The sequence below is a fragment of the Sapajus apella genome, unplaced genomic scaffold (assembly GCF_009761245.1).
Source record: "Sapajus apella isolate SASKATOON/1434 unplaced genomic scaffold, GSC_monkey_1.0 scaffold18, whole genome shotgun sequence".
NCBI classification, from domain to species: domain Eukaryota; kingdom Metazoa; phylum Chordata; class Mammalia; order Primates; family Cebidae; genus Sapajus; species Sapajus apella.
The window spans coordinates 913,833-927,376 of NW_022436958.1; the positions used below are offsets into that span (position 1 = coordinate 913,833).

At 42.1% G+C, this 13,544-nt stretch overlaps 1 pseudogene; it reads left to right on the forward strand.

Moving 5' to 3' along the window:
• Nucleotides 1-7,839: 7,839 nt before the first annotated feature.
• On the forward strand, nt 7,840-10,730 carry LOC116557136 (annotated as a pseudogene).
• The last annotated feature ends 2,814 nt before the right edge of the window (nt 10,731-13,544 follow it).

The window sequence follows — 13,544 nt, forward strand, 5'->3', positions numbered from 1 at the left end:
GCAGTATGGTTGAGTGGCAGTAGCTTGCCTTCCATGTGGGAGGACTGGCCGACATCCAGGCAGCTTTGCTTGTGACCCTGCCCTGCCATTCTTTATTAAGCAGGACTTGCATCTGGTGTGGATGACATTGTCTTTCCACAGAGAGCTAGGCTTAACATGTGCATAGAAAATGGCCTCAGTGATGGCTACAATGGTGGGATTTAGAAAAAAAAAACTTTCAGAAACCAACCGTAATTCAATGCTGTACTTTGAAGTCAGTATCCAAACTCTCTTTCTCATTTGGGATCTCTGTAGTTTGTCCAGACAGCCCTGAGATATTATTGGAAAGAAAGTGCCAGAATCACGGATACTCTTAGGTAGGTGTACCTGAGTTTTAATACTGATTCTGTTACATATTATCTGAAAATCATGGGCAAGTGGCTTAGCCTTGATTGTCTTCACTTTCTTCACTTGATAAAAGGAGGCTTACTACTACTAATAATGACAATGGTTATTTATTGCGTATTTACTATAAGCCAACTACCATGCAAAACCCTTAAATTTAATCCTCCTAAAAATGATATGGTAGATACTATTAATTTCCATTTTATAGGTTGGGAAAAGGAAATTTTAAGGATGTTATATGTTCAAATTCACACTGTTTATAAGGCATGGAGCCAGTAATTGAACCCTATCAGCCAACGATGACCCTATGCTTGAAGTCCACACTATTTACTTCTCCCAATGTACCAATGTTGGTGAAGCACCTCCTTCAATGTCTCACATACTAAGTGCTCAAAACTGCCCCACCTAGGGGCATCCTGGGTCAAGCTTTGAAGTCAGGGGTTCTTCTCTTTACGGACATCTCAGGACACAACTAAAACACAGACGCAGGCTGGCTGCCCGTCTCATATCCGAGGCTGGAGGCTGAATCTTTCATTCCCTTTGTGACAGTGAAGAATGAAACTCTAATTTATGATCTCCCACTCTCTTTATGGAGCCTCTGTTCCTATACCTCATCAATCATTGTCACTTCAAATTTTGCAGTGTCTTACAAAATCAACCTATGTTGATCCACCCATTGGTTTAAAGCTTCTGCAATGAAGATCTGTGCCTATCTTGTCTATCTGAAATGGACTTTATACTGCATAGAATCTTCAACAACAAACCCTCAATAACAGCAATGAAGATGACAACAATCACGTCAGCCACCACCACTATGAGTAATGTTATCCCAGATCCCACCTGTGTTAGTCTGTTTTCACCCTGTTATAAAGAACTACTGTAGACTTGGTAATTTATTTATTTATTTATTTTTGTTTTTGAGACAGAGTTTCACTCTTGTTGCCTAGGCTGGCATGCAGTGGCATGATCTCAGCTCACTGCAATCTCCGCCTCCCAGGTTCAAGCGATTCTCCTGCCTCAGCCTCCTGAGTAGCTGGGATTACAGGCACGTGCCACCACTCCTGGCTAAGTTTGTATTTTTAGTAGACAGAGGGTTTCTCCACATTGGTCAGGCTGGTCTCAAACTCCTGACCTCAGGTGATACACCTGCCTTGGCCTCCCAAAGTTCTGGGCTTACAGGTGTGAACCACTGTGCGCAGCCTACTAGGTAATTTATAAAGAAATGGGGTTTAATTGACTCATGGTTCTGTGTGGCAGGGAGGCCTCAGGAAACTTAGTATCATGGCAGAAGGTGAAGGAGAATGAAGGCACATCTTACATGGCAGCAGGAGAGAGAGCACAAAGTGAAAAGTGCCACACACTTGCCAACAACCAGATCTTATGAGAACTCACTCATCACAAGAACAGCAAAGAGGAAGTCTGCCCCCATGATACGATTACATACCAGCAGGTACCTCCTCCAACACATGGGGATTGCAATTTGAGATGAGATTCGAGTGGAGACACAAAGCCAAACCATATCACCACCACACTGGGTACCCCTGTTTGGTGCACTATGTGCTGAGCTCAGAGGTCTCAAGCTAAGATTTTTGCTGGCTCAGGCAGAAGTATAAATGAAGAGTCAGACAAGGTTGGACTGCAGTGAGCCAGAGCCTGTGGCCTCCCCTAGGAGGAGGCTGTTACTTAGCTTTGGCTGAACGTTGCCATGCTAGATTGCAATCTCAGTTTTGCCAGATCTTCATATTTCTCAAAAGAAATTGTAAATATGGATTTTTATGTGCAATTTCCCAATGTAGAAATGTTGGCAAGGAAGTCACATTAAAAAAAAAAAAATCCTTCTCTGTGGAATGCATACCATTTTCTTTTACAGCCTCTCATCTTGCTCTTCTAGGCCACTGAATGAACATCATACAATGATAACAGCATAAGCCTTGATCAGGGGATAGTGAATATAATCAAGGGTTTTATGTCCTAGAGGTCTCTAAAGAGCTATTGCAAGGCTACCGCCATTTTAAGGGACAACCCCGGGCTCCAAAGGGGACATCAATGTGACTATGCTAATTGCAGTGGCTTGCACGCCAATCCCAGGCTCCTATCCTGGCTTCCACTTTTTTATTTTCTTGGCTTTAACACTCTTTGCTCTCTATTTGGCCTGATCTCCTGTCAGCTGGCCATACTTCTGGCCTGGTTCTCCCTTTGGCTCTGGTGGCCTCCATCTCCTTCTTTGAAAGGAACCCACACTCTGCTAGAAGTGAGGCTTTCCCCCACTGGGCTTTTCCCTTGATACCTGTGCTGTTTTCTTACAGGGCCAGCTTTCCACTGGGAGTCTTGGAGGTAGAAGCCAATACATAGATCCTAGCCATGTAGTACAGCCTCTATGAGTTTCCTGTCATCCTGAAAAATTCATATGTTGGAGTCCTAACCCCTTAGTACCTCAAAATGTAACTGTGTTTGAATATAGACTCTTTAAAGAGGTGATTACACTAAAGTGAGGTCATTAGGGTGGGTCCTAATACAATGTGACTGGTGTCCTTATGAGAGGAAAAGATTAGGACACAGGTACACAGAAGAAAGGGCATGTGAGAACACAGGGCGGAGGTGGCCATCTGCAGACAAGGACGGAGGCTTCAGAAGGAACCAATCCTAAGGACAGCTTGATTCCAGACTTCTAGCCTCCAGAACCACAAGGGAAGAAAGTTCTGCTGGTACTTTGTTATGGCAGCCCTAGCAAACCAATACAGACCCTGAGCAAACATCTCAGCCTAGTGTTTCTGGGTTCCCCATGGGGCCTTCACCAGCATCACTAGAGGCAGCGTGACCTCACCACTAGTGACCCATATCACGCACTTTTAACCAGTTGGTTGGAATGGGAGTGTGGGCACTCCCATTACCAGGTAATTACCAGATAATCCCTGGTCTGTTTGGGCTCTTACCCTGGGACTGAGGTGAACACAGTGGGATTGTTAGGTAATAGAGATGAGCATAACTGAGGAGAGTTTACTATGGTGGAGTTAAAGGGAGAATCCAAGCTTAGTCAAGAGGGGAGGCAAGGTTATGTTCTCATGGAAAAGTCTCACCAGAAGCCTGTGGGGTCAGGGGAGGTTTAGATTCTGGTTTATGGAGAGGCTTGAGTAGGTGGTTAAGGATCAAATGTGTGAATAAGAGGATATTAGAGCCCTGTTTTTATATTGCTTAAAGAGCCTAGGCAAGGTCAATTAAAAAAAATCTCTGGTCTGTGAGACTTGATGATATCATCTTGGTTTATTTTCTGTCAGAAGGAAGCTGTGTATTGAAGTGTCCAGTTTGAAGAACATTTGCAGCTTCTCAACATCTTCCCACATCTTCATTTTGTTATTTCGCATTGTATCTGGAACGCTTACACAAATCGACCAGCGCTGAAGTAAGAAAGCAAAAGCATATCAGTTGATGCCCATGAAATTTATATTTTCCAGGAAAAGAAAAAAACTACTGCAATGTATTATTTTAACATCTGAGAATTTCCAACAAATAAAGGCCTCTTTTCTCCCTGGCAAAGCTATAGGTCACTCGAGGCTGCCAGCCTGCGGCCACGTAGAACAATTAGCAGACCATGGCTCCTTGGCTTTGCCAAGCTTGGCAGAAGTGGTGTCCTGTGACGTGTGATGTCTGCCCTGCTAGGCAGCTTCCCCATTGATCTCGTCTTGGCTCCAAGAACTGGAGGAACTGAGAGAGACGGAATCTCAGACTAACAGAGCCTGCACGCTTCAGGCTTGCATTTCGAACAGCTGACAATTCTTGTTTCTGACAAATTAAACAGTCTTCTTGGTGTATTGGTGGTTTACTGCAAATCATTGATGCAAGTTTGTTTGGAACAGAAAGTTCATGACATTGATTTGTTGAAATGTGGTAAGAGACATGCCAGATCCTCAGATGAGTGAGTCTCTTTAGAGCCAGCAAAAGTGATGACCCTGGGCTCAAGAAAGAAAGAATACTGAACCATGCTAAGTGAGACCTTTCTTTTCCCCTCAAAGGCAATCAGTGGCAGCTGAGTCTGGACCAGCATAACCCTTCACTGAGACCTCAATTAGTCATTCCTGCAACATTTCTTGGGCACCTACTATGTGGCACGGATTATTCTAGGTGCTGGGGATATAGCAATGAATAACAAACACCGTTATTTTTCCCCTGGCTCTTTCATTCTAGTTGTGGGAAGGCAGTAAACACATGATACATACCATAAAGAACATTAAATAGGTTAATGAGATAGAGAAGGTGGTGGAGGGCTGGAGCTGTCTTAGAGTTGGTTAGGAAAGGACATTTATCCCAAGGAGGTGACACTGAAGCTGAGACCTGAATCATAAGGAAGAGGCAGCCCCATGAAGATTTAGGAAAAGAGCAACCAGTGCCAAAGGAAGAGGAGCACAAACACCCTGAAACTTGCCCTCGTTGTGTCTAGGGGAAGAGCTGTGTGCCTGGAGCCATGTGAGCAAAGGATGGAGTGGAAGGAGCTGAGGTCAGCAGAAAGCCTGGTCAAGTGGGGCCTTATGGGCAAGGTAAGCAATTTGGATTTTATTCTAATTGTCTATTTCAACTAACACCAATAAGGCTCAGGGTTTAGAAAAGCAATGTTAATCATAACCTCAGGGAGCCAGACAACTGTCCTTGTTGGTCATGTGTCCCAGGTGTACAACAGGTTCACACCAGAGAGTGGCCAAATCAGTGTGCACACCTAGGCCTGTCTGCCTCCAAAGTGCGTGCCTTCCTGGCCCCTCTCTGACTTCCTTCCTACCTGATACTGAAGACAGATTGTACATTGCACATGGGGACATGTTTCTCGAACTCCCCTGGCACCCACTACCTGTGAACACATAACACTCTGAGACTCAGCATCTTTATCACACAAAAAGGTCTCAGGTGAGCATAACACCCTTGTCTGGGCATTGCATGGGTGGAAAGATTTTATATCCCAGGAATAACAGGGGTGAGAGAGGATGTATTAGTTAAGGTTCTCCAGAGAAACAGAACCAATAGGGTATATCTATCTATGTCTATGTATTTATCTATAACTATGGAGATTCATTATAGGAACTGGCTCATGTGTTTATGGAGGCCAAGAAATCCCATGATCTGCCATCTGCCAGCTGGATTACATCACAGAAAAGTCAGTGATGTAATTCAGTGTGAGTCCAAAGGCCTGGGGACCAGGGGCCAATGGTGTAATTTCCATTCTGAGACTAAAGGCTCCAAACCTGGGAGATCTGACATTTGAAGCAGGAAAAGATGGATGTCTCAGCTCGAGAAGGGGGAAGGAGGGTTTACCCTTCCTCTGAGTTTTTTCCTATTTGAGCCCCCTCAGTGGATTAGATGACAGCTGCCCACATTGGTGGGCACACAATCTGCCCACGTTGGGTAGATCTTTTTCACTCAGTCTAATTCAAGTGCTATTCTCTTCCAGAAATACCCTCACAGACACACCCAGATGTATTGCATCAGCCACATGGATATCCCTTACCACTATCATAAATACATAAAATTATACATAAATAAAATACATAAAATTAACACCACAGTGGATTTCATCATAGTTCTAAAATAACTGAAGTACATTTTATGGGGAATAGTAAATCTTACCTATTTTCACTGGGGGCAAAATAAGACAACAGGTTCTTTTTAAGTAGAAGTTCTTGACTGATGTCCTTAGACCTCTCAGGGATCCACAAGGCAGTCGTTGGGTCTATAAGCTATTTTCCACATTTCAGAAATGACTACTGGAGCCACTTCAGCAGATTGGCAGAATCTATCTACTAAAGCCAAATATGCATGTATCCCAGGGCCCAGCAATTCCCCTACTAGGTATGGGTACTAGATGCAGAAATACTTACATATATTTCCCAAAAGATATGAACTAAAATGTTCAAAGCAGTTCACTTGCAAATAGACAACACAGCAATAACCAAGTGCCCATCAACAGTAGGAATGATAAATTATAGTATATTTATATAGCAGAATATGAACTAAGCACTGAGAATGAATGATCTTTATGTGTAACATGGATCTTAGCTGATGGTGAGTGAAAGTAGTTAGACACAAAATATAAACTGTAAGTATAATTTACACAAAGTCCCAAGACTGGGAAACCTACCCTATACTGTTGAAAATCAGGAGGGTTATCCTTATGGGAGAACGGTATGTAGTGACTGACAGGAAAGTTGAGGGTGCTGGTAATCCAAGGTACTGATGGTTTGTTTCTTGATCTGGGTGCTGGTTATGTGGGTATGTTTGGTTTGTGAAGATGAATCAAGCAATATGTTTTTTGGCATGCATGCTTTCTGTAGTATATTACATAATGCTTCAACTAAAGTTTTAAAAAATGTGGAAAATTTAAAAATGGCAATTACAGTATGGCTGTTGGTGGTTTTTACTGCACATACAGTTAAATTTAACTATTCATAATATATGATGGGAGAGGAAGTTAATTGTTGCTGGAAAAGCTGTTTGTAATGCATTTAAAATGTGGGCTCAACCCTGGGCAGAGAATTATGAAAGATTTCCTTGGGAAACGTAAAAAGTTCCTTGTAAAAAGTTTCAGGACCAGTAGGCTACACTTTTAAAACAGATTGTCTCCCTTGTAGTGTGTTAGTTACCAAGGGTGTCCAGAGACATTTTGTGGGCACATTTTGTGTCCAGAGGTATTTTCATGAAAGATGTAAGAGAATGTTATCATTCCAGGATGACTTTGATTTAGACCTTGCAAGACACAGGGAGGTGAGTCAATGCTTGCTTCCTGCAGATGTTTTTAGATTGGCTTGTTATGGGTTTCCTGTTCGGTGAGAATGAGATGAGAGGTGCTAGTTAACCTGGGCTTTTCCCCTTTGCCCTATCCGGAGAATTGCAGGTGGCCAGCTGTGTTTTCCAAGGCTCAGATGCCACCTCCAGTCAATCAATAAAGAAGGAAGACCTGGGGAAAGAGGAAGAATGGTTTGCTTTATTGAAAGTGAGTTTGGTCATGTGAATCAGTGAGACAAAGTGCTTATGTTCTTCTAGTACTAGGCTTTACTCCTCTTGGCAACCAGACAACCTTCCACCATCTGCTAGCCACCTTTTGCCACCATCTTCCAATCGCCAGCCAATCCAGTCTCCTGCCTGCTGCGGGCCTCAGTCGGGGGAGTCAGGAAGTCCACATCGCTAATTGAGTTCATCTTGATTTTTGCAGAAACTTTGTCAGAGCAGGATTTGCTGCAGTTGGTGGTAAGGAAATGAGAAACTGCTACCATGTATTACCTTGTTCCATTAAATTAGTACATGAATTAGTGCAGGCAATGACTTCAATCTGGATGCCTGGAGGAGGTGAGGGTCAGCTGTCTCACCTGGAAGGACTTGGAAACCCAGATTCTAGACAGCAGGTGGAAGGGCCAGCAGCTAGAAGAAAGCCATCATCAGCAGTTGTGTGACAATGAGAATAGCCCATCAAGAGCCATGGCTTTGGACCCCAACACTCAGCCAGAGCTGCAAGGTGGCAAGATGCCCTGTCCAGCAGCCATTTTCATTCTTCCTCTTGAGTGTCCACTTCTCCTCTTGGCCCAGGGGGTAAATCTGGATTAATTTAAGCCAAACTTAGGAGTTCAGTTATTCTTGCCAATGACTGATTTAAGGAGGAGAATTTATCCCAAATCTAGCCAAATAGAAGAGAGAGGAAATATATGGGGGGTTGTCTGGTAAATGTTTCTTCTTCTTTGTCATGCCTTGATGTTACTCCTGAAATACTTGTAGCCATGTTGTGACCAAGAAGGCAGGAGGCTTGGAAATAAGCCAAAGTTTTTAGGTTGCCAAGGGAAAGATGGTAAGGGCCTGGGTCCTTCAGGCCACCAGAGAGCCCTTGAAGTGAGTAATACCAAACCGAATTTCCATTATGGGAGCCAACACATTTTCTTTATCATTTAAGCCAGTTGAATTTGAGTATTTGGTTACTTGCAGCCCAAACCTCCCTAATTAATCTGAAGCTTCAGTCCAACTTTTCCCCATCTGCATACACATATTGTCAATTTCCAGCTAGAAAATTTTACTTAGCTGTATCCTGTGAGGCATTATTTTTCAATATAAAAACATTTAAAATTTGACTGCTTGTCTTTTCCTCAAATTATACCTCTCAAATTTTTACTAAAAATAATTAGAAATCTTTGACTTATCCTACTTTCAATCTGTTAGTGCACCCTACACATACACAAAATTACACAATTTTATTTTAAGAAGCATACAAACATTTTAATCATTTATGAACGCTCATTGTATGGCAGGCCCGGCTCTAGGAACTGTTATGTAGATTTATATAAACTATTACAAATTCTTAATACTGTAGAATAGATAATTTTATCCCCATTATGTATCTTAGGAAAATGAAGCATAAAGCTGTTAGGTAATTTGCCCAAAGTCACACAGCTTGTCTTGGCTGAAAGGAGACTGGAATGTTGGACAGATGTTTCCCCTATGGGTGTTCCTCCTGTCTGGCTACCTCTTCCTGCAGACCTGTCCTGCATCCGTACTTCTGTTTCCTCTCCCACGATCACTCTTCAGGTTTAGTCCTAAGTGTTTGGTGCCTGGACTATTGCAGTGGAAAAACCTTCTGGACTCTCTTGCCTCAAACCTTAGCTACACGTTATTGCTGTACTGACTTCCCTAAAATTCAGTTCATTCTACTTTCCCAGTTTAACATCTTCAGTGATTTATCATCATCTGTGGCAGCAGTAAAAGTGGCAGGCAGGTGATATTAATATGTGAAGTCTGCTGAAGACAGTAGGCTTTAAACTGCTTATGTGGGGACAAAATGGCCTTATGAAAAAACACTTGGTACTTTAAGTAATAAAGCATCAGTTGGCTACCAGTTTGTAACCAAGCGGCCTTAAGACAAAATTCATTATTTTTCTCATGGCATTTGAGGTCATTAAAATAGAATCCTTAACTAATAACTCCCTCTTATCTCCTAGTCACCAGCCCTCTGAAGCCTCTCCTTTTGATACAAGCCTGAGTCCTTCCATTCTTCAGATGGACTTGACCTCTATGCTCTTTCTCATGCCTTTGTCTCAGGAATTTTGTCCATTCATTCTTACCTACTCCTCAATGGTTACAACCCAGCTCCAGTCCCTCTTCCTTGACAAAGCATTCCTGGGATCTCATAGAAGAGACTCTCAGGTGTGCAAGAGGCCTGAAAAGCCTGCAGACCAGGCTCCTAGGTGATCCTTGCTGGGCATTTGCTGGGCCTGAATTTGGACACTTAGGTCAGGACTCCCTAAGACAGCTTCTGCCGCCCCTGGGCTTCACTGGCCGTTCAAAGACCTGCTGTCAGTTGAGCCTAATGTTATCACACTAATGTCTACCTTTTGAGGTCAGGTGTGATAAGCCTACTTTTTCCTTTAAAATACTGAAAGAACAATTGTATGTCTTCCATCTGTTCAGAATCCTCCATATTCAAAACTCTCTCAGAGATAATTTTAGACAGCCATATGAAGAGCCTCAGAAACAATGAATCAATGGCAGGTTTTTTACGTAGTACTGAATACATTAAAGGAGAATTACCAAATGCTTACTTTGGGAGGGGATGCCAAACTGGAGCCTGCAGGCAGCTTGGGTCCTTTCTCAGAAGGAATCATGTTCAGTGTTTGACTACCTGTGAGAAATTGGAGGAGCATCTTCAGCCTTTCAGGAGGAGAGAAAATGCTTAGTTCATTGGCTATTTATTTATTTACTATTTTCTTTTAGACAGAGTCTTACTCTGTGGTCCAGGCTGGAGTGCAATGGTGCAATCTTGGCTCACTGCAACCTCTGCCTCCTGGGTCCCAAGCAGTTCTCCTGCCTCAGCCTCCCGAGTATCTGGCATTACAGGCACCCACCATACCCAGCTAATTTTGGTATTTTTAGTAGAGACAGAGTTTCACCATGTTGGCCAGGCTGGTCTCAACCTCCTGACCTCAAGTGATGCAACCACCTCAGCCTCCCAAAGTGCTGAGATTATAGGTGTGAGCCACCATCCCCAGCCTTGGCTTTAGTATTAGCTCTTCTCCTCTACAAACCCACTCCCCTTTACTTTGGGGACAAGGTTGATACAGCCCTTGATTTTAAAAATGTGTCCATTGTTGCATTTTATAAATATGAACAAACAGAAATCCCAGTTTATAATAAGTTCTCCTTGAAATATTAATATGTTTGAGATTTCAGATAGACTTACTAGAATTTACAAGATATACAATATAACAAAAACTGTTGAAGTAAACCCAAAAGAAATTGCATCTAAAAAACTTGGTTCAACTTGTTTATTCTTCAAATTGAATTGGCATAGATTTGGTGTATTGTATTATGGATTTTTCTATTTGTAAAGGGTTATGAGTTATATAGAATACATATTTTTAAACTGAGAAAAAAACCTTCTAAATCTCTCATATCTTGCCTGTATTCTACAAGAGGATCAGTTGCAGTGTGTGACTGTCCAAATGCATTCTAAAGCCCTCTAAGGAAGCATTTGGCTTTGAGCAATGAACAGGTGATCAGACCAAAGGGGACAAAAGCAGAGAGAAATATAAAAATGGTATGGATTCACCATGCAGGAGCCATCCTTTGAAAAGCCTCTGTGCAGAGTGATGATGTGTGTGCGTGTGTGTGTGTGTGCGCGCACACGCGTGGGCGCATGCGTGTGCATGCCTGTGTGTGTATATGAGGTGTTGGTATGGGGGGATTTGGGGACTTGAGAGTGGGCTAGAGATTTTTCTGAAACTTCTGTCTGAGGGAACTAGAAAACTCTGTTTTCCTGATAGCATATTTAATCTAAATTTGCAGATTAGGAAGCAGCCACAGTGAATTTTGGTATATCCATCCATAGCTCTGTTGAATTTCCATAGCACTAATCGTCTGTGGCACTGCCTCAGCAGTAACCTCCCTCCTGCTTGTGATGCTGTGAGCTATGTGTTATTGTGGGCCATCTCACTGGGCTTCCCATGGCTGTCCATCAGCTGCCCACGTAGAGGGAAATCCCCTCAGAGGGAGGGACTATCGTCTCAGCCCAAGTGTCCATTATAATTCTTCACAGAGTGGCAGCAAAGCATAGGTGTCCATAAGCGTTTATTGTCAGACCCACAGAGAACAGAAAGAACTTTAAGTACAGTGGAATAATTGCCAGGTGGGCTTCTCAAGTTAAATCAGGCTGTTACCAATGTCATCACATCTCAGGGTTAAGGGACTTTAAAGACCATCTGTTTGAAAACTCTCCCTCCCATTTAACTGAAAAATGTTTCCCTGTGGCTTCTACCAGTTAGGCTGCAAAGAAAAAGATTTCTATTTCTTATAACATGGGTTATCATTATGTGTGAGTACACGGGAATGTGTGTGTACCTGGTGGGTACATTACCTTACCTGTAGTAAACAGCTGTAATAATGGGCCATGCCAATCAGAAGGTCTATAAGTAATAAAAATTTTTACTTTATAAGGGCAAATTTACTATATAATACATTTGATTATGAAATATGACATTATACATACATACCGTATAATACATTTGGATTATACATTTGAAAGAAGACTATGAAAAAGAAGTAGATGTGATTTTTATTTGCATTTTCTCTTTGTCATATCTAGGGGTATAAATTAAAATTATGGGCTTTTAAATAATTTTTTTTTAATCTCAAAAATCTCATTGTTATCCTGAATTGATTATCGTATGTAGAACCCTGGCAAAGATGATGATAGCAGATTGAACCCTAGCAGAAGAAATTTCCATTCTTTGGAGACACAATCCCAGGACAGCTCTCAGGCCAGGCAGTAATTTCTGTTTCCTGTCTCTTATTTTCACCTTCTGGGGACTCCTACACAATCCAGGGCCCTGTCTGGACACCAAGAACCATAAGGACACTTTATTACCAGGCCCCTGCTGAGCTAGAAACATTCTTCGGACAATGCTCAATCCTCCAAAAGACATACAGAGTCTGTGCACTTAAGCCTTGATTTTGGCATCAAATATGAGCTGGGGCAAGAAAGGCTGTGAATTGAAAAGGAGCTATAACTTGCTCATCAGTGATAAGGAGAAGTGCCTGCTTCCTCATGCATTGGCCATTAATTAAGAAGAGTGAGTTTATTATTTTTTTTTAAATACTTTTTTATGTACTCTAATTTTACAAAAATGAGCATACAGTCATATTCATTTATTCACTCTTCTACCAAGCATCTTTTGAAATATTTATAGTGAGCTAGGTGCTGTGCTGGGGTAAACAATGGGTAAACGTGCTTGGCCACAAGGAGCTTGTCATCTGTTAGAACAGTTCATTTTAATGAGTAATTACTATGTGCCTGGCATTGCACCAAATATTTTACTACATGACCTCATTTAATCCTCATCATAATTTCATAGCATAGGAGTAATCATCACCTTTTAATAGATGAAGACTCTGAGGCTCAGAGAATATAAGCAACTTTATTAAAAGCTATTAATTAGCAGGGCCAGGCCTGGAACCTGTGGTAAATTGCTTTTCCAGTCACCCATGTTTAATACCCCTTCACTGTTTTGTTGACTTCCGGTGTTGGTACATGGCCAACTTTGATCAGTGAGAGAAGAGTGGAGGGGCCTTTGAACAGAAGCTTGAAGGTCAGTACACAGTTTGCCTTGTTATCTGCCATGTGACAATTCTAGGTGGAGGCTGCCCAGGTAACCTGAGTCTTAGAGTGAAGAACACACAGAGTATAGCTACAGCCCATCCACAGCAGGCATGCAGAGGGTGTGAAAAATCAGCTGTTGCAAGTCACTGAAACTCTGGGATTATGTTTTCTGCAGCCTGGCTGTCTGACTGGTATAGAATCTTTAAGCCATTATACTAGAGTGCTTTCTTTTATATTATTTCTATAATTAGAAGTGAAAAAAAGTTGAAATGGCAAAGAACAATAATCTGGGCCAGATTTTTTGTTCTAAAAATGTTTATATGAATGATGATTTCTTTTCCTTCTGCCTTATCTGCCACCCTTCCTCCACTGTTAAAATCTTCTGTATCCATGAGGATGACTATCTACAGTACTCATCCTGCCTCTTGCTGTCTTAGTGCTTTAGTGGATACCTCCTCCTGAAATGCTTGTAGCTAAATTCAATTCCACAGGTGCTTGCTGAGCATCTTTTGGAATGTCTGTTATCCTACTTCTTCAAAGTCCCAAA